This window comes from Panthera uncia, chromosome F1, assembly GCF_023721935.1.
Source record: "Panthera uncia isolate 11264 chromosome F1, Puncia_PCG_1.0, whole genome shotgun sequence".
NCBI lineage: Eukaryota > Metazoa > Chordata > Mammalia > Carnivora > Felidae > Panthera > Panthera uncia.
In genome coordinates, this window is record NC_064813.1 from 49,882,482 (window position 1) to 49,889,567 (window position 7,086).

The 7,086-nt window shown below is 33.1% G+C and overlaps 1 non-coding gene across 1 annotated transcript; it reads left to right on the forward strand.

Moving 5' to 3' along the window:
* Positions 1-6,282: 6,282 nt before the first annotated feature.
* Positions 6,283-6,388, forward strand: LOC125926033 (U6 spliceosomal RNA). The gene has a single exon (XR_007458967.1). It is a non-coding gene; the product is annotated as a U6 spliceosomal RNA (small nuclear RNA).
* The last annotated feature ends 698 nt before the right edge of the window (positions 6,389-7,086 follow it).

Sequence of the window (7,086 nt, forward strand, 5' to 3'; positions counted from 1 at the left end):
TTCTTACCATTCAGATTTTTCTTAAAGAATTCAGAAATGGGGCTTGTTGTATCTGATAACATCTGGGATTTCCATTTCGGGAAGTCCAATCACACCATTGCTAGGGGATGCCATAGATGTGGAGGACTCTGGATACATTTGCATATTTTACTTTAATATTTTATTGCCTTTTGAAGAAAATGCTAGAATTATAAAATCTAAAGAAAATATACTATTTGTCCAACATAAATTCTGTTATTATGTGAGTTATTTTATAACAGAGATAAAGAAGTTTTACTGGTAAGCAAGAAGCTACAGAAGATACGTAAATCCATAGGAAGCCAGCAAGTTGATCTCCAAGTGTCATTTTTTTACCGTGAGGTATTTTTCTTACTATATCAAAGGCAAATATCAAAGCCAGTCATTTTCTGAATAGTGTTATTTAACACATTTCTTAACAAATTTCTTAATCAATGAGATATGTGGATACAGGATGAAGATTTTCTTTTTGCTGACCTTTGCTGAGTACGCTTATCATGCTTTCTATGAGTCTCGTATTATTTGATATGAAGTCTAGGATTAAACTGATCCCCATTGTATGATCTGAATGATCTGAATGATCATGAAAAGAATGGATGATCTGAAAAGAAAGGAAGATTTATCTTGATCATTATATTCAAGCACATTGTTATATTTGTAGACTAAATTTCAAGGTAAAAGATGATCCAGAAGAAAGGAATGCCTCTATTTTTCGCATTACATATCATAAGCTTGTATCTCCACTGGGAGATCCTTCTTCATGTCTCTGGCACCTTTACAGTTCTATGCATTAACAGATATAAAAGCTAGACAGAGTGTCCCCATGTGGACAGATACATTGTTTTTAATTTTGTATTCTATTTTTATTTTTAGAGAGAGAGCACACGTGCACATAAGCACATAAGCATGGAGCCCAACACAGGGCTTGATCTCACAGCCCTGGGATCACAACCTGAGCTGAAACCAAGAGTTGCATGTCTAACCAACGGAGCCACACAAGTGACGCAAACAGATTTATTTACATGTGGAGACAGTGCAGGTCAAATTCTCCTTCCTTCTTCTGAAGAAGTTTTGCTTATATTCCGGGGGGGGGGGGGGGGAAGAAAGGATAAGATGTTTCTCATAGGCAAAGTGTGGACAAGTTCATCAGTGGTCCCTGGTAAGATCAAAGTTCCCTAACCTGAGTATATCTCAACTGTGACACAGATCACCATGTACTCAGCATCTACCTAGGCACGTTCTGCATTATTCCCACACTTGAAGGACAAAGGAATCAAATGTGAACATAAAGTTCATGTTCTCTTCAGTGCCATGAGCAATATTCTGTCTAAATCCAATTAAACTCTTTGTTTTCTTATCACTAACTATATATTAATATGTATCAATAACTCTATATTATTAACTATATAATAATAAGTTTCTTATCACTAACTAAATATATAAACTATATATATATTAATAACACACATTAATACATACAAATATGTATATCTCACACATATTTCAAAATAAAAACTATAAAGGTTAACAAAAATCCCAATAGTAACAATTTATAACAACAGTTTGAATGAGCACAACTTAAATTCTGAGACAAAGCAAGAATCATGCTGCACTGAAAGTATAATACTCCAAATCCTATACACTTAAAATTATAAAAAGCAGGCATAACACAAAGATAAGAAAAATATCTAAGCAACTATCATCTGGAGAACAAAAGGTTTAACAGTGGACCTGAAATGTATGTTTTTATTTTTTCTAGAGACAGACCAGGGTGGTGGGGGGGAGAAAAGGTCCAGTAAAACTCCCTTAAAAACATGCTATTGACAGACTTCACTGTAAAAGCATTAATGATATTTATAAATGAGCCCCTACCTAAGGAATATTTGTCATAGAATGTATCTATTCTCTTTAGAATTGTTATGCTAAACAAATCTGTAATGTATAGATTTCTTTGTTAGCTCTTTGCAAAATATTAAATAATGAAATTATTAGGTATAAAATGGAAGAAGTTTCTTAAATGAAATATTTCTTTTTTGTGAAGTATCATTTGTAATCCTCATATATAAATGCTAGTTCACATCTTATACAAATGTGGTATGAAAGGAATGGGGAGGCTGAGTTGGCTGTTACCGACTTATTTCTATTTTGCCTTTACTTCACAATTGCTTGTGTCCTCAAAATTAATAGTAATACGTGATATTGGGTAAAATGCATGCTTCTTAGAAGTTTGATTTATCTCAGATCTAAAGCAGATTATTATTCTTCGTTTAAGAGACAGAGAGAATGAGCAGAGTAGAGGGGCAGAGGGAGACAGAGAGAGAATCCTAAGCAGGCTCCATGCTTAGCACAGAGCCCAATGCAGGGCTGTATCCCATGACCCTGGGATCATAACCTGGGCCAAAATCAAGAGTCGGATGCTCATCCTACTGAGCCTCCCAGGCACCCGTAAAGCAGATTATTATTTTTTAATTTAGAATATCTAAGACTAATAATTTTGAAAAAAACTATGTATAACAACTCATAACAAAAGAGATTACTTGTTAAGTGAAAGAGCTCTTTGGCCACAACATATAAGTTTCAACTCAGCACTTCCACTCAGAGATTCTATGGCCTTCAGCAATACGAGAAAAAAAAAATGCTATAGTATCTAGGGCACACTTAGAAAACAGAAACCACACTAAGCATTTTAAGAGAGAGAATTTAATGTTAAGAATTGCTTTCAGGTTTTGCATAACTGAAAGAAATATTGAATATTAAACATTAAAGTAATGTGGAAACAGTAACTACTAGAAGAATCATGATCAGACCTGGAGAAAAAATGGAGTGTGAATTGGAGTTGTAAGAACCTAGACATTTGGAAAAGGACCCTGTGGCTCTAAAACCCAGACCTTTAAGGATGTGTTTCTGATGTTGGCACCTTTAAAGAGTAAGAATAAGGCCGTTTCTGGGAGTAACAAGCAAAGCTAGAGAGTAGAGTCACCTCTCCTTACCAGCCCAGAGTGCTGCCAAGGCAACATTGAGTAGAAGTGTAAGAAAACAGGAAGAAACATATCCCTTGCTACTCCCTCCTGCCTTCTAGTTTCTCTAAAATACTCCAAATTGGCAAAATTTCATAGATAACCAGACTTTAAAGTTTAAACCAGCTTGCATAGTCTAGCCCTTGAATCACAGGATATAGAGGGTAAATTTGGTGTTTATATGAAATAACAGCTTAGTAATTGGCACAAATTTCTATTTCAAAATATTGTTATGATGAAGAAATGAGTTTAATGTGAAATATGTCTCACATTAAATACTTAATAATTACCCTCAATTACTAAGGTATATAGTTAAAATTTTATTTAAAAGAAAATTGAAACAGGGCAAGAAATACTAATCAAGAAAAAAAGGAAATTAGCACAATGAAATCAGTCATCCTATCTCTTCTTGACAATTGTATCTGTAGTACTTTGGACAATATCTGGCATTCAGTCGGTGCTCAAAAAAATATGAGTTGACTAAGTTTTTGAAAATATCACACGCATTAGTTATCTATTGCTATGTAACAATTTATTCTAAAATTAATGGTTTAAATTAATAAACTTTTTTCTCCCATAATATCTGTAGGAGAAGAATCAAAGAATTTATTTTATCTAGATGGTTCTGGATCAAAATCTCTACTATCAGTTTGTTAGCTGCACACACAGTCACCTTGAAGTTTCTCTGTGGTGAATCCATTTCTAGACTCAAATGGCTGTTGAAAGTCTTAAAAAGATCTGCTTCAAAGTTCAGTCATATGGTTGTTAGAAGGAGGCTTGGTATTTATTCAATGGTGTTAAGAATTTACATTCACATAGAAATCTGCACACAGATGTTTACAGCATCTTTTTCATAATTCCCAAATTAGGAATAGCCAAAATGTCCTTCAGTAGATAAAGAGATAATAAACTGTGGTTCATCTAGATAATGGAATATTATTCAAGTGCAAAAGGATATGAGCTATGAGACCAGGAAAAGTGATGGAAGAACCCTAAATACCTATTACAAAATGAAAATAATCAATCTGGAAAAACTACTGACTGTGATTCCAACTACATGACATACTGAAAAAGGCAAAACTGTGGAGACAGTAAAAATACTAGGAGTTGCCAGGTTTGGGTTGGGGAAGTAGAGGGATAAATAATAGGTAGAGGAAAAGGTTATTTGGTGCAGTAAAAATACTCTGTATATTACCATAATGATTAATACATAACATTATATATTCATCAATCCATAGAATGTTAAAACCAAAAGGGAACCATAATATAAATTTTGGATTTTGGGTGATTATGGTCTGTCAGTTTAGGGTCATCAGCTGTAACAAATGTACAGAGCTGGTGGGGGGTGTTAATAACGGAGAAGGCTAGCTATTGTGAAGGCAGGAGGTATATGGGAAATCTCTTTAACTCCCCATAATTTTGCTATGAACCTAAAACTTTTCTAAAAAATTATCTTAATAGGAGCACCTGGATGGCTCACTCCAGTAAGCGACTAACTCTTGATTTTGGCTCAGGTCATGAGCTCATGGTTTGTGAGATGTGTGCTGTGAGCACAGAGCCTGCTTGGAATTCTCTCTCTACCTTTCTCTCTGCCCCCCTCTCTCTCAAAAGAAATAAATAAACACTTAGAAATTATCTTTAAAAAAAGAATAAAAAATTAAAATATTTCTGAAAAAGTTTCTATATACATTATCTTACTCTAAAAATATGTATCTGGGGCACCTGGCTGGCTCAGTTGGTTAAGTGTCTGACATCAGCTCAGGTTACGATCTCACGGTTCATGGGTTGAAGCCCCGCGTTGGGTTCTGTGCTGACAGCTCGGATCCTGGAGCCTGCTTTGGATTCTGTGTCTCCCTCTCCTCTCTCTCTCTCTCTCTCTCTCTCTCTCTCTCTCTGCTACCCCCCCCCCCCCCGCTCATGCTCTATCTCTCCTTCAAAAATAAACATTACAAAATTAAAATTAAAAATACATATCTAAAATGATAATTTTACATGGTATATATTTATACATTTAATTGGTTTATTATCCTTACCTGTTCTTCATGTGATCCTGTTATTTTTATTCTGACAAACGTATTTTTCAAATACTCTTATGACTTTTTAATTGTCAGCTATTTAATTCAAGGTTTCGTTTTGGTTTTCGGCTAATAAAGTTGAAAATATTGACATTTTGATTCATCCTACTCTGTGGAGCATATTACTAATTTAAAAAATTGTATTCCCAATGTTTTCTTCTAGAAATCTGAGAAAAAATTGTGCAAAATGAAACACATTTCCTTTTTTCTACTGTATATATATTTGTGTAAATATGTATATGTTTATGTTTTGTGTGTGTGTAGATGTTCAGTCCATATATTTTTATAGTTACTCATTTTTGCCTTCATTCATGAAGGCGTTTGTAGTGGTATCAGCAACAAAAGAAATTGTAGTAATAATCCAACATATTTTTTTAAATAAGAATAAAAAGATCGATATTGTTAAATCACACGTTTTTCTTAGAAGTTTCATAAATACAAAAACAGCATTACTTTAGGTGCAATAGATAATTTTTCTAGCTTTAAAAAATAATTGTCTGAAATTTAATGTTCTACCTGAATTTCTCTTATTAGTCCTTTCTTATAACTAATCTTTATTAAAAAGATACTCCAAAGAAGCCTAAATAACCATTGCACTACCCTGCAATCATTAGAGAAAACATTTGAAATCTACAATATTCCTTTATAAATTAAGGTGTCTCATAAAAACACAGTAACTTGTAAGTTTTGCTGCTGTTGAAAACGCAATGACGTATTTAATTTAATGTTAGTTGTATACAGCCAATGTGGAGTTCTGAATTTCATTGCGAAGGGGTAAGGTGGGTAGCTAATAATCAGTTCAATTCAATTTTCCCATCTGCATAATTTATTTGCTCACTTCATTTCAAAGTTTTATATAACAATAGAGAACTGGTATAATTCATTTAATAATAAGTCCATGTTAAGATCACTTAAATATTTTACTTATATTCATTCAAATATACATGAGATATCCTGCCAGATCACTTTGCTTCAAAGTAAAGTACATTTTCACAATTTCAAAGTAATTGAGTAAATGGAAGATAGACTAAAAAATGATAATTTTATAGAGAAAGCACTAATATCATTATATAAACGTATTCTGTAGTTTTAGTAAAAATTACTTTTTTTACATCTGAGTGGGAATATGGTAATTATTGCTAAAACCACACATGTCAAAATAATACATTTATGTGATCCCTTCAATACTAAATGTACTATAATTGGAAGACACACAGAAGATTAGCATTGCCCCTATGCAAGGATGATATACAAATTCATGAAACATTTCAAATTTTGTGCAGTTCCCAAGTGAGCCCTTTGCAGATTAACTCAATTAAAAAAACATAAACAAAAACACGAGTCAAAGCACAATGTGAGACACTGAATAATAAAATTGTGATATTTCATTAGAAATACATTTATGTAAACACTAGAAATACATGTGAATGAAGTTGAGTTACACCTAAAAAATAAAAAGGACTGTAAATAGAATCTATATGAGATGGAAAATAATATACACACTTGATTTTTTACCTTAAACCTTGAATTTTTGTCCTGTCCAATTTAGATCAATTTGTTTTCTGATGTCTCCAGATTAAATTGGCAGTGTCTAAAAGTCTTGTTTGGTGCTACTAGAGAGAAATTTTGTTTGTGTGAGGGAAAGTTTATAGTTGTGCTACCCATTGTTCAATAAATACATTGATTTATCAAACACGATATGCATAATTTTTTAAAAATGAATGAAAAATTCATTATTGCAGAAGTTTAATATCTGGTTAGAAATAAATGAAGGTCAATGCTTTCTTTCTAGCTTGTGTTCAAGTTGTGGTTGGCCAAATTATTGATCTTGATTTTTTCACTCCACAGCAGGTATCATATATCTAAACCCTTGCGATGGCCTCATGATAGCAGATTGCGTTTCCTCACCTCTTGACTTTGGGCTTGACCAGATTATTCATTCTGGTCAATTTAATATTGATGGGTGGGAAACAGAG